At 39.2% G+C, this 14,464-nt stretch overlaps 1 protein-coding gene across 3 annotated transcripts in view; it reads left to right on the forward strand.

Moving 5' to 3' along the window:
- PTPRE (protein tyrosine phosphatase receptor type E) overlaps window positions 1–14,464 on the forward strand; it is a 147,527-nt gene that overhangs the window by 11,474 nt on the left and 121,589 nt on the right. Inside the window, exon 1 of one of the 3 annotated variants that reach the window (XM_044445597.1) lies at window positions 4,753–4,833. The exons of the other annotated variants lie outside the window; for them this stretch is intronic. The gene's annotated coding sequence lies outside the window, so the exon portion shown is untranslated. Of the gene's footprint in view, window positions 1–4,752; window positions 4,834–14,464 lie in introns of those variants that run through there. 3 annotated transcript variants of the gene reach the window in all.

The raw sequence follows: 14,464 nt of genomic DNA on the forward strand, positions 1-14,464 counted from the left end.
AGCTGGAAGTCACACAGTCGCAGATCTGGAGAATAAGATGGATGAGGACACACCATAATCTTTGTCATACCAGAAGCAATGTGCGTTTTGAATAAATTCAGGACACCAAGGCAGCCACAACAGTGCAACTAAAGACACTCATGAAAGAGGGCTTCCAGAACTGCTTCAGAAAGTGGCAAGAACGATGGGATAAGTGATTTGAAAGCCTGGGAGACTATTTTGAGGGGGATTAATGGCAATGTGTCTTTTACTGTATTTTTTTTTAAATTTAAATATTCACCATATTGTTTGATCACACCTCATATATAGCCATTTAGGAAGGCCTCGGCAATTATAGGTGGCCTACAAATAAATGTATCATATACATGTATAAATAAATAAGTAAAAAAAATAAAGCCAAAAAAAGCACTGAAAATGCGAGAGGTTACTTGGGCACACAACAGATGGTGTCTTGGCTTTGACTGCATTTTTTCACTTTGCTTTGTTGGAACTGTGGTGCAATTTTATCTTGACGCTAACGTTCAAACTCTGGATCATTCAAAGTTAGAGTCATTCAAACTATGAGGCACCACTGTATTATAAGGGTATGAAAGATGGAAGCTGACAGAAACCTGCATTCAGAAGAGAAAGATTTGAACTGAGATAGATAAAATAAAAGACAGGTACATTCAGAAGCAAAAGGAAGATTCGAGAGTGAGGAGCATTTGTAAAGGGAAAAGTACAGTACCTCTGTGAGAAGTTATTAATATACTCTGTTTTATTCAGTAAGGAAAAAGTTACAGAACATCTTGAAACCACTTTATTTACTTTACAAATAAGGTTTTAATTGGTTTATTGTTATAGGCTGTTTAAATAAATTATATTGTTATATAATTTAATTATATAATTAAATTATACTGTTTTATATTGTGTTTATTTATTATTGTGAGCCACCCCGAGGCTTCAGCGAATGGGGCGGCATAGAAATTCTCTAAATAAATAAAAAATAAAATAAATACAAGAATCTCATCCTTAGGATCACATAGTCTAATGAGGGAGCCTTATAGCTTTGGGTATAATACTGTGGGAGAGGTTAATTAATATGATTGGAATTAAATTCCTGATGGCAGCTTTATGTACTCAGAAAAAGAGATGAAAATTTTATGAACGTTAAAGACACACCATATTCAAGCAAATTTTGGGGGAGAGCACTAGTAACAGGCATTGTGTATGTTGCTACAGAGTAGAAGTTGCTAGGAGATTTTAAGTTAAGTTTAAAAGTACTTGTCACTTTTAAGGAAAATAGAAATTGAGCTCTTGTGCTTGCCTATTCACTTATTCTATGTAGTATCTCTGTGTTTGCACATCAGGGTAATCCTGATGTGACTATGCAGTCCTTTATTACACTTTCTGATGCCATGAAAAGATGTCATTGACCTGACACTGATATTGAGCATCTGCACCTTTTTGTACAAGAGGAAAAGAAAAGTTGTTCTTGCTTTCTGTATCACAGTTTACTTGAGTCATATTTTTACAGAGTCATATTTTGACAGAGATGGTAGCAGAGAACAGAAGTCCAATGCAATATTGCCAACTGTTCCATACATAACACATGTTTAAGCAGGTAGGATGGCAAAAGTAATTAGCAATGCCTCCTATTTTAATATGAGAGATCAATGTTTGCTATAACATAAATCATAAATGCTGGCAGATTTTATTTTTATAAGCAGTGGGATATTCAGAGGATTTCTAAAAAGAGGCACAAAACTGCTGCCAAAAAAAGAAAAGAATTGCCAATGAGCAAAATGTGATGTGTGCTGTGGTGCTGCTTTTGTAATTTCAATTAATCTGTAGCCCTACTTTTTTATTTATTTATTTACTACAGTTCTACACCACTGCATTAGCCCATAGGGTCCTTTGGGTGGTTTACAATTAGAGTAAATGAAACAATTAAAATAAATAAAAACCATTTAAAAGAGTAAAATATAATAAAAACCAATGTAATAATGGTCTTAGCAACAAAACTATATGAAAACAATTCTAGCACCAAGGAAATCTTAACACAGTTAAAACAGCTATCCCTTAAAAATATTTCTTAAATAAAAAGGGTGTTAGCCTAGTGCTGAAAGGACAGCAAGGATGGTGCCTAGCACATCTCACTGGGGAGCATGTTCCAAAGGTCGTGTGAACATTAATTCTCTATTCTATGTTCACTATTCTATTCATTTCATTCTTTTGTGCAAGGCTGCAGTGGCAGAAGAATTTTACCCAGATTGTTGTGAATTAATTTAAAATGTCCCTATCCATAAACAGTATGAATGTTTATGAGTAGCTGAGCTGATAGTTCAATAAAATGAAAGCAATGGTCTGTCCGCCACTCTTAGCTTGCTCTCTAGGTGATTTAAGTTTGTGTTTCTATATTCTTGTTCCATTTTCTAAAACAAGTGAGTTCAGTGTACTTGACAATAATTTTTTTTAGGGAGAGGGACAGGCAAGAAACTGAATATCTCTTTTTCTCTCTGGTGTGGTGCTCTATGTCAATTCAAGCTCTTTTGTTTAGGAAAAAGAAAAGTATATATAAGTGCCTAGACTTGAGGGTGAAGAAAATAAGGAGGAAAAAAAAACTGAGCGATGCTTTCTCTTGGTTTGGTTCCTTCAGTTTCTTCATACTTAACAGTCTTTAATTTCTCCAAAGGTCATTCCAGTGGCTATAGATGGTTGAAGCTATAAATCCTTCCATGAGGGAAGGTACTGTTCCAGTAGCATTGAAGGAAATGGTTGCAAGACTTTCTTCTTCATCTCCTCCTCCTCTCCATTTTATCCTCACACTAACAGCCTTGTCAGGTTAGGCTGAGAAGTTTGGCCCAAAGTTACCTGGTGGGTTTCATTGCTAAGTGGTAGAATCCAGATCTCCTGAGTCCAAGTCCAGCGCTTTTAACCACTATGCCACAATGGCTCTCTCTTAAAGCAAGAAAACAAAATTCATCTTGTTGTCCTGTATAGTTACTGTAGTTGGCATAGAATCATAGAATTATTTTTTCAGTTTTTCATTTTAAAGAAATGGGCTTACACTAGACAGTTTGTCTTGGTGGAAACTGACTATTTGACTCCTTCCCAGTCTGAGTTCAGACCTAAATTTGTATTTGAAACAACACTGGTTGCCTTGATGGATGACCCAACTAGACAGTAGGGATGCATCCCTTTGTTCTGCAGGAGCTCTCAAAAGCTTTTGATAAAATTACAATTGTCTCCATAGCACCACAGTATGATTTTTGGAATGCCTGGCTGGCACTGTTTTATGTTGGGTCTTTCCTATTTGTAGTCAGGCCTAGAGAGGTAGTGCTAGGCAACAAGCTGAGCAGTAAGAGCTAGATTAAAAAAAAAGCTGTGGAGGAAACTCTGGTGAAATTAAGCTACCATAATATGAAGTGTCTCTTATAAGTTATTAGCTTCCTAACATTTATGCTTATAATGAACATGCAATTATCTATGGATGCATAATTAGTGCAAGAATAAGATAATTCATTTTTAGAAGGTATCTGATGCTACTTTACCCAATTTCACAGATTGCTACCAAGGGCATTTGGAAGGCAGTGTTTCAATTTAGAGTTCCCCTGATGATTTGCAACCTGCCACTTCCACTCTTTCAAACTATGACTGGTTTCTCTTGTTTTTAGGATTTGTTATTCCACAAATTATAGTGTAGTAGGAACACTGAAGCTGTCTTCAGAATGATTGCTTATTTAAACTTGAGTTGAATGTTGAACGCAAGAATAGATTTGGTAGGAGAATAGAGAAGAACTTTAGAAGATGATCCTAAAGGTAGATATATATGGGAAAAATACTTGAGATAACTTAGCCCCAAGTCATTTAGGTCACAATCCACTGGGGATGCCTTAATTTGGAAGATTATGGGGAAAGCAGGAAGGTGAAGGTTGTGCCCATGCTGCTCTCACTCTGCAAATCAGCAAGATTAAGATTTCAGCCATCTTAATTGTGGTGGTTGGAGTGGGAGGAAAGGAAGCTGAGCTACTACCAGGGCAGATTTTATCTTGGCAGAGTCAGTCTCTTCTTTCTCCACCCCAGAACTTCTTCTATACCCTTTCTCTGAGATTGCTGTTACAGCTTTCGAAGAGCAGCTTAGTTCACATAGTTTTTTCTGCACTGGCTGTGATGGATACGTGGGACAAATGAGCGCAGATCCTCAAACCCAAGATCAGAATCCTTTTCTGACCTTGGACCTGGAAATCCAAAAATTCCTATGGCTCCTTAGACTCTGTCAAGGGATTGTAGGCTCTACTCAGTTTCAATATAAGATAGTTTCTTTCCCAACATGGCTCCTACATACGATTACTGCTAGATCTCATTTTGCATGTGTTTTTCAGTGCCACTTCTGCCCCTTCTGCTGACCAGTGTGTTCAGATAGCTTCAGACAAAAGAAAATCATTGTGCTTGCCTGATCCAGTTGGCATCTCAATTATTAAACTGCCTAGATGAATGCATGGATTCCATGAGACTCCAGGACTGTGTGGAAAGTCTTCCTTCCTCTCCCGAACCAGAAGTTTTACTGAAAGAGAACATTAAGTGAGGGTATTGTACCTGCCATGCATATATGTCTTCCCAGCATGTGCACAGGTCACCTGTATTAATAACGTGGACATGTCTTTTATGTAAATCATTTACAAAACTGGAATGAACATGGATATCACAAGATGACTATAGTTTTCTCTTTACAAAGGAAAAGAAAATGTGCAAACCCATCTTGCTTTTAATTGGCAGCTGGCATTCTTCTGTTTGATTAATGATCTTAAAGGTTGCTTTGGCTGTATAACTGATTGCACACTGAAGCCCAAGGTAATTCAAGAGCCTATCACATTGCCACTGTTGTCATTGTTAATTTGCTGTAATGATAAAAGCATTGTGGTAAAGTTTAGTTTCCCCATACAATTGCTATAGAATTAATTCAAGAAGTGTTTGACCTTTCCAGATAGCATGCTTTCCATTTTTACCATTACCCTTTTGTTGGACTGATAGCGTACCAGAATGAAGAGCAGCATACTTTTCTACAGTGCTGTTTTTGTTTTATAAATGAATACAGCTGTGTTATTTTGTGTGGAGGAAGTATTCATGATGAGTTCACAGAACTTTCTCAGTAGACACTGGGGTGTGAGGAGAATAGATGCTTATATTCAGCTGTTGACATGGAATAGGCTTATTTGGTCTTTGAAACATGCAGATTTTCAAAGGCAGCTGTGTATTTAGAGAAGTATTTTTGTTTGTTTATAAAATTATGCCAATATACTTTTATTTTATCAAATTTTGAGGGTACTTATAGTCATACTTTTGAAAATTAAATAAAATTGAGAAGAAGTGGAACCAAGTGTTTTCATATACAATATTTATATATTGCTTTAAATAAAAATACATCATATACTACTAATCCTGCTTTTTAAAAATATTTATTTTGGATTAAATATCACCTGTAGTCACTGTTGCTATTTTCATGGATGATGCTTTCAATATTTTTTTCTTTGCATTTTCCCCTCTGTAATATGAACCCCAAACCTGTATTGATTGGTAACAGGTGAATAACTGGTTGCCGTATAAGAGCGCTGTTTCAGTTTCTTCTGTCTTTCATCGACCTGCTTAAGAGTCTCAGATAATGCCTCAGGTCCATGGTATGTGGTTGCCCAAAGCTTCATGGACTAGTTTTCCTGTCACAAGATGCCACCATGGATGAATTTCCCTAGAAGGCTTATGGCTGGGGCAGTACTTATGGTTGAATAACCTACTGCAGTGCAATATTGTGGTCACTGGAGTGTTATGTTGCCACAGTTCAATCTTGTGATTCTTGCTATAGTACAAGGCATTATTTTGTGGTTTGCCTGCAGCTTGTACAGTGCTAGGCTGGTGGTGTTAGTATTCTTCCAAGCCAGTTATACTGGAATGATGTCCCTTCTTGCTTTCTTACTCCTGTTCCAGAACATCTACTCTTTACAAAAGGATTTGCAAAATATTTAGGGTTTTATATTGCATGCGCATACACACACACACACACACACACACACACACCCCTTCTGAATATGCCATCTCTCACATCTTTCCCATGCCAGGAGGGCCTAAAATGCTTCTGTATGTGACACCTGGTTTAAAGGCCTTGCATTTATGATGCTACTATGATGCTACTAAGATGCTTGACTGGCCTACCAGACAACAGTAGCTACCCAAAGTAAGAAAGATTGGCTGAAAAGCACAGCCACTTGGCTTACAAACCATGCCAGATTGCAAATACCTGGGAGATGTTTTCCCTAATTGTGTCAATACATAAGTGGACATTTTTAACTTCACTTAAAATGAAGTAGGCATTTTCTTCTGTTATCTATGACAGTTTAATAGTTCTTTATGTGCCATTCAGAAATCTGTTTCCTTCTCGATCCTTTGAGGGACAGTTAGAACTATTTCTTACTGTTTATTTATTTGCATATATTTATGGGCCGCCTATAATTGGCGAGAACTACAGAAGGTAGTTACAACAATTTTCTATTAAAAATGTTCAACATAGAAGGGATAGTTCTGAACCCTTACATCTCTTCCTTCAGGTAACACATATAAAAACTCTTTCATAACAATATGCGCTTTGTCTATGGCAGGCATGTCCAAAGTCCGGCCCGGGGGCCAATTGCGGCCTGTTTTCATATTTCGAGTGGCCCGCAGCCTCTTCTCCCTGCCAGCTCAGCCTGACACTCATCCCCGCCGGCCTGTGTTTTTCCCTTCACCACACAGCGGTTCCCGCAGCTGTCCCCTGCTGCCTCCTGCTCCTTCAAGGCTGGTGGTTATATTTCACCAGAAGATGGCAGTAGACCTGAGTCAGCACTCTCTGCCGCGTGACCCTTGTGACACAAGGCTTGTGTGCCCATTTCTAAAATGGCAACTGTAACTAAAAAAAGGAAAGTTGACAGCGAGGGCTGCTGCTTCCAGGACAAGTGGAAATTGGAGTATTTTTTCACTGAAATACGAAACAACTGTGTCTGCCTAATTTGCCAAGAGACTGTGGCTGTTTTCAAGGAATTCAATATCAAGAGGCACTACCAGACGAAACATGCTAACTACGACAAGCTAACTGGGAACGAACGTGGCGAAAAATTGAAGGAACTGGAAGCTGCTTTAATGGCACAGCAGCGCTTTTTCACAAGAGCCCGTGAGTCAAATGAAAATGCCACAAAGGCGAACTACGAGGTGGCAACGCTGATTGCCAAGCACTGCAAACCTTTTACTGAGGGTGAATTTATTAAAGACTGCGTAATGAAAATGGTGGAGAAAATTTGTCCTGAGAAGAAGCAAGAGTTTGCCAATGTTTGCCTGGCTCGTAACACTGTGGTACGGAGAATTGAAGACGTTTCATCTGATATTAAGACACAGTTAGAGGCAAAAGGAGTGGAGTCTGATTGTTTTTCGTTAGCCTGCGACGAAAGCACGGATGCATCTGACACCGCTCAGTTATTGATTTTTTTGAGAGGAGTGGACAATGACATGAACGTGAGTGAAGAGCTACTTGACCTCTAGAGCCTTAAGAACCAAACAAGAGCAACGGATTTATTTGTTTCTGTTTGTTCCGCCATAGATGACATGAATCTACCGTGGAATAAAGTCACTGGGATTATTACGGATGGCGCACCTGCTATGGCTGGCAAGCGAAGTGGATTATCAACCCTAGTCTGTAACAAAGTCAGCGAAGGAGGCAAAGCTATAAAACTCCACTGTATTATTCACCAACAAGTTCTCTGTGCCAAACATCTGAAATATGATCATGTTATGAAACGGATGATGAAGGCTATTAATTATATTCGCTCCAAAGCCCTGTGCCACTGCCAGTTTCAACAGTTTCTACTCGACATCCAGGCTGAATACGGAGATGTTGTGTATCACAACGAGGTAAGATGGCTCAGTCGGGGGTCTGCACTGCAGCGCTTCTACTCTCTTAGGGAAGAAATCGGACAATTCTTGGCAAAAAAGGGACAACTGATGCCAGAGCTATCTGATCCTGTTTGACTGGCTGATTTTGGATTTTTAGTTGACATAGCACAACATCTGAACGTGTTGAACACGAGCCTTCAGGGGCAAAATGCAGTGGTAAGCCAACTGTATTCACATATCAAAGCCTTTAGGACCAAGCTGTACTTTTCCAAAGGCACCTGTCACAAACACAGCCCAATACCACACATTTCCCATCGCTGCAGGCAATAATGACCAGTTTTCCACAGAACAATATGACTGCGCAAATAAGGAGGTATGAAGCAGACATCTCATCTCTGGCTGAGGAGTTTCAACAGTGCTTTCAGGATTTTGCAGCTATTGAAAAGGAGATCATGCGTTTTTCATCTTTCTCTGTGGACCCTGATGACGCTCCAGACCACCTGCAGCTGGAGCCCATTGAGCTGCAGTGTGATGCCGAGTGTCGCAGTCGGCACCAACAGCTCCCTCTTGTCAACTTTTACCGCCAGCTGGATAAAGACAGGTTCCAAGAGATTCGAACATTTACTAAGAAAATGCTGAGCTTGTTTGGTTCGACATAGTTGTGCAAGAAGACATTCTCGGTTATGAACATTAACAAGAACCGCGTGAGGACGAGACTAAGTGACTTTCACCTGCCATCTTGCACATCAAAACCACTGTTTTTGAGCCAGACCTGGCCTATATAATGCAGTCGAGATCTCAGTATCACCCTTCACATTAGTGCAGTTATTTGTTTAGTCTTTCATAAAATACTTCATTTGCATTTAATGTTAATGGTTCAAAGAATGTCAGGCTAAATGGTCGGCCCCCACACATTTTCACCTCACCAAATCTGGCCCTCCTTGCAAAAAGTTTGGACACCCCTGGTCTATGGTGATCAAATTATCAAATATACCAAGATACAACAAAATCTCTTCAAATATCTTAAGGTTAGTTTTTCAGTATGTAATTAATTTATTAGACAAACGCTGGGTTTGTATAGTATGACAATCTATTATAGGTAACTACCAATGGATTGCCTGTAGTTGTTTACCAGAGGTGGCATGCCTACATATATCAGTTGTTCCAGGAGGAGCTGGTTTGCCACCATGCATACAGAATACTGCACATAGATCTGGTTGGTTTTTGGTCTGGTTTTTCTTATGTTCTAACATCCACAGATAGGATTTCAGATTGCGCCTACTATATCAAGGGCTTTGCTAAAATATAGATAAATAAGATATTCAACACTTCCTTTGAACAAAAAGCCAATCATCCTAAAAGAAACATAATATTGGCTGTTAAAGTAATTATTTCCACTTAACATTTGCTTTAGAGTCATACTAGGCAGTGATCTTACAACAAGGATCTGTCACTATTGGCATAATTTTTTATCTTGTTAGTGATGCCTGTATCTCATAGGCATTAACAATCTGATCCCATACATATCTGTTTATAAACAAGTTCCAGTTTGTTGAATGGGGCTCACTTCCAAGTAGCTTTGGATTAGATTGCCACTTTCTTGATTCTTCCAGAAACTGCCAAAGCAGCAGCAATGGAACTACAAGAATAAACACATCTGGCAGAGCTTGTGACCAAAGTAGATGTCATTTTTCTGGCATCTGTGCTGTAATGGTACATGCTGAATTCTGTGCAGATGGCAAAGCCTTCCAAAGCACAAAGATAGTGTGGGTCTCACTGCAAATAAACAGGCTAGAGGAATGACACTCTTCTTGCATATCTAATTAAAATAAATCCACAATCTTCATCTTTTGGATGTCAGCTAAAAGAATGATTTTAAATTTACACTAACATTTATTTTACTAATGCAAGTTTGATTCCTTCCACCCAAATTTAAAGCTTAAAAGATGCAAACTTCATGCAGCCATTTATGTCCTTTTTAAAAACTCTTGTCAAAAATTCTGCTTTCAAATAAATTTTTAGTTTTAACAAATGCCAAAAGCAACTGCTCCCATAAATGAGGTAGGCTGAACTTTTCCACTTTTCTGAGTACCTAGCAACTCTGGAAATAGCGGAAAAGGTGGATGAGACTGAAAACAGGCCCTGACTTAAAACATAGAGGATCTCACTGCAACTGGGTGGGGTGGAGGATGAGGTTCTCTTTCACAAATATCTTCTTATGGCTTCACTTAGCGTTTGACATTTCACAGTTTGATAGCTGTCAAGTAAAAGCAAAGTAACGTATTTGGAGCCTGACTGTCATGGATGTTGCCTGCTTAGAAAGCAGGCACTTACCAGGGCATTAACCAGGTAGGGCTTCACATATCATGTACTCAAAATTGTGCAGTTGTGTGCCTCTGAAATACCAAACCACCCAAAGTTATAATAAACAGAAATTAATGAAAACACTTGCACAGTGGCTTCAAAGCAGTGACAACAATCACAAGAACAGGAGAAAGGAGGTAAAGGAGGTAGCACATAGCTAGCCAGGCTAATAGCCACTAATAGCTTCCTCCTGATGAATCTGTCCAATTCAATTGATGGGCATCACCATTCCCATGGCAGTGAATTCTATAGTTTAACTATATGCTGTGAGAAGAAGTACTTTCTTTTATCTGTCTTAAACTTCCCACCAATAAGCTTCATGGGATGACCCCAGGTTCGAGTGTTATGGGAGATGGAGAAAAAGGTCTGCCTCTCTACTTTCGCCACACCATGCACTATTTTAAATATCTACCATGTCTCCCCTTACTCGCCGTTTTTCTAAGCTAAATACTCCCAGTTGTTGTAGCTGCTCCTCATAGGGTAGCTGCTTCAGCCCCTTGATCATTTTTATATTCCTTCTCTGTACCTTTTCCAACTCACTAATGTCATTTTTCAGGTAAGGCAACCAGAACTGAATACAATATTCCAAGTGTGGTCACACCAAAGATTTGTATAAGGGAAGCAAGATTTTGGTAGTTTTCTATTCTATTCTGTTCCTAATTATGCCTAGCATGGAGTTTGCCTTCTTCACAATAGCTGAGCACTGGGCCAACATTTTCACTGAGCTGTCTACCACTACCTCAAGATCCCTTTCTTGTTTAGTTACTGCTAGTTCAGATACCATCAGTGTATACTTGATGTTTTTTCCAATATGCATTACTCTACACTTGCTTATATTGAACTTCATTTGCTATTTTGATGCCTATTCTCCAAGCTTTGAGAGATATCTTTGCGTTCCTCAGAATCCCTTTTCATTTTAACCACCCTAAAAAGTTTAGTACCAACAGCAAACCTGGCCACTTCACTACTTACTCCTAATTCCAGATAATTTATGAATAGGTCCTATGCATTGTTTTAGTCCCTGTGGTACCCAACTGATGACATTCTTCCATTTGGAGAAATTGCTATTTATCCCACCTTCTCTCTGCTGTTCTTTAACCAGTTAGTGAGCCTTAAGAGGACCCCCCCCCCCACACACACACTTTATTCCATGCTTGCTTAGTTTGTTCAGGAGCCTTTGGTGAAGGACTTTGTCAAAAGCCTTTTAGAAGTCCAAGTAAACAATGTCTACCGGATTGCCCCTGTCTATGTGCTTATTGACATTCTCAAAGAACTCCAATAGGTTAGTGAGACAAGACTATCTCTTTGTGAAAACTTGTCCCTCTATGCACTTACTGATTCTATCTTTAAGAATGCTGTCAAGCAGTTTACCTAGAACAAATGTTAAGGTAACTGGCCTGTAATTTTCTGGACCCCCCTGGATCAATTTTTAAAAATTGGTATTATATTGGCCATTCTCCAGTCCTCTGGTACAATGCTAATTTTAGGGAAATGTTAAGCATTCAGTTAAAAAGGTCAGTGATTTCATGTTTGAGTTCTTTGAAAACTCTCGTTGTGTAGAATGGTTAAGGGGCAGGGTAAAGAGAGGACAGTGTTGAAAAGCAAACTCTGAAGCACGTGAAAACCAGTATTATTTGTCAGGAGCTCTTTTATTCAGTAATTTCTTTAAAGTAGATTTGAGGTTAAAGTAGGCATCCATTGATGAAGTTTGGAAAATACACTAAAATTGGGATTGTAAGAAATGCCCTAGTACTGCATGTCTAAGATGGCATCACAAATGTTCCATAAAAAACACTTAAGTCCCACTTCTCCCAGTCTCTCTATCACAGCATGACCTACCCATTTTGAAATTTGGGTGAATGTAGAAGCTCTTTGTAAAGTATGTTGGGAAACAGGTTTATTGAAAATAATAATAATATTGTAAAAGACACTCATTGCATGGAACCATTATGTAGGTATACTTAAAATACCTTGGATCTGGTATTAGAATTTAGAAAGTATAGCAACCATATTAAAAATTGAGCAGGATGTATTGGATGACATCCTAAACTGAAGCAACAGAAATGAAATTTAGTAGTACATGAGGTCAACCATTTACATCAGGGGTCTCAAACTCAACTTACCTGGGAGCCGCTGGAAGTAGAGTCTGGGTGAGGTTGGGTCGCATCAAGTATTCCACCACCACAGTGGAATACTTGATGCGGCCTGTATATGCTTGTTATAGCCTGTATCATTTAGATCACCTAGTTCAGAAGGTAAAACATTCACTTTACATGCAGAAATTCAAGGATCAGCCATTGGCATTTCCAGTTAAACAGAACTGCTATGTTATGTGAAAGGCATTTTGAAGAACTGCTGCATCTCAGATTTGGCAATACTGGGTTATTTCCGAAGTTAAACTTACGGATCTGTTCCAGCAAGGCTTTTATATTCTTAATTCAGAATCAGCTAGTCCAGCTTTCTATAACCTTTTGTCATACTTTCCACTGAATCTGTGGTCTTTGACGAAGACTCAGAATAATCTGATTTAGGGCCTGGTAAAGGTATGTAATGTCAGGGTACTGGGAACTTATCTCTGTCTGGCTTGCAGAAGATTGTTGTCAGAAGAGGCAGATACCTCTTTTCAAGTGTAGCCAAAGGTGGCCTGTGAAAAAAGTTCCCGAACTGAAAAGCATAGTCTGGGGAATGTCCTTTTATGAGCAGCCCAAAGGTAGACTCAACCAAGGAAAGACATTTCCCAAGGCTGCAGGAGTTGTTCAATTTGAACCAGTTATAGGGTTTTGCGTTAGGTGTTTGCTTCCAGTTCAGGTCTGTCAGGGAACCTCCTCCCCCCCCCACCAAATTCCTTTGAGAGTCTGAGTTTCATTCAACCTTTTTAGTGTATTTAAGTTATACATGTTCAGAATAGTAAAGGAGTGGGCGGCACTGATCACCTGAGGTAGGTGCCACGTGCCACCAGCCACCATTGTAGCTGCAGCAGCCATCTCCCCACTTTGCTACCACATCTGTCTATTCCCTCCACCTACTGCACCCATCTCTCTGCCCCCTGCCAGCTTGAACGTCCTTCTCTCACCCCTCCAGCAACTGGATTGATGAATCCCTTCTCCCCACTCCTCCATCATGTGCTCACCGTATCTGCATTCCTCCTGCCCAGCACAGTTTAGCTCTGCCCACTCACATATTTGGCACTGCATCTTCTGCCTATTGACACCCTCTAGAAAGCCATGGTGATCAGAAGAACAACTGGTGGGCCTTTCAAATGCCTAGCCTGAGGATGGTGGTGGCCTTGGAGACTGCACACCTCCTCACTCTTGAGAGAATCTGCAGAATGGGCCGAGGCAGTAACAACAACAGTGGTGTAACAAAGGCAGTGGGAACAGAGGGGGGGGGAGGGGAGGAGGCACATGGTGGCAGTAGGTCTTCCTGCTAGAAGGAACACACAGGTTGCTGCTTAGTGGCCTAAGGTGGGCACCTTATCCAACTTCATGGGAGGACTGATCCTGGAAGCTGGAACTGCTTAAATAAGGTCTTTTGTACATTTTCCTGTAAAGGTGTGACTGCAATCTTTTTTTCGGCCTTAGAGTGCATGAATAGTTAGTGTTGAAACACAAAGGTGCGGCAAAAATACATACTGGTTGATTAAAAGCACATAGGTTCACACTATAATCACATGAGTATCACAAAACATATAAATTTATAATTTGTTTTTGGAATTACATAGTATGTTTGGCATACGAATTATTTTGAACAAAATGCTAAAAATTGTTATAATATTGAACTATATGGCCTAATCTGATTTTCCTAAAAGAAAATCACATAACCTCTTAAATGTGTAGTTAATTAATTGTAACTAGAAACATTTCACTCAATATTTTATGTCTGACATGTAATTTAAGTTTAATTTTCCCTCTAGAGCAGTGATTAAGCCTAATACTGTTTACTTGGAGTTAAAAATAAAAAAATGGCATATTTATACAAAGATTTTTCCATGGATCTCAGTGTTCAATATTCCTCAGGGGGCAGGATATATCAAACATGTTATTCTGGGGATACCCAACTTTTTGGACCAGTGGGAATATTTAGGAATTTGAGAAACTTCTGTGAGCACCACCACACATTACCTAATTAGTGATCTCGGCTTTGGTGTCTAGATGTGTCTTATTCTACAAAAATGTTTCTTTCATGTCTATTATTACACAGATAAATA

The sequence above is a fragment of the Varanus komodoensis genome, unplaced genomic scaffold (assembly GCF_004798865.1).
Source record: "Varanus komodoensis strain SLA01 unplaced genomic scaffold, ASM479886v1 scaffold49, whole genome shotgun sequence".
In the NCBI taxonomy this organism is placed as follows: Eukaryota; Metazoa; Chordata; class Lepidosauria; order Squamata; family Varanidae; genus Varanus; species Varanus komodoensis.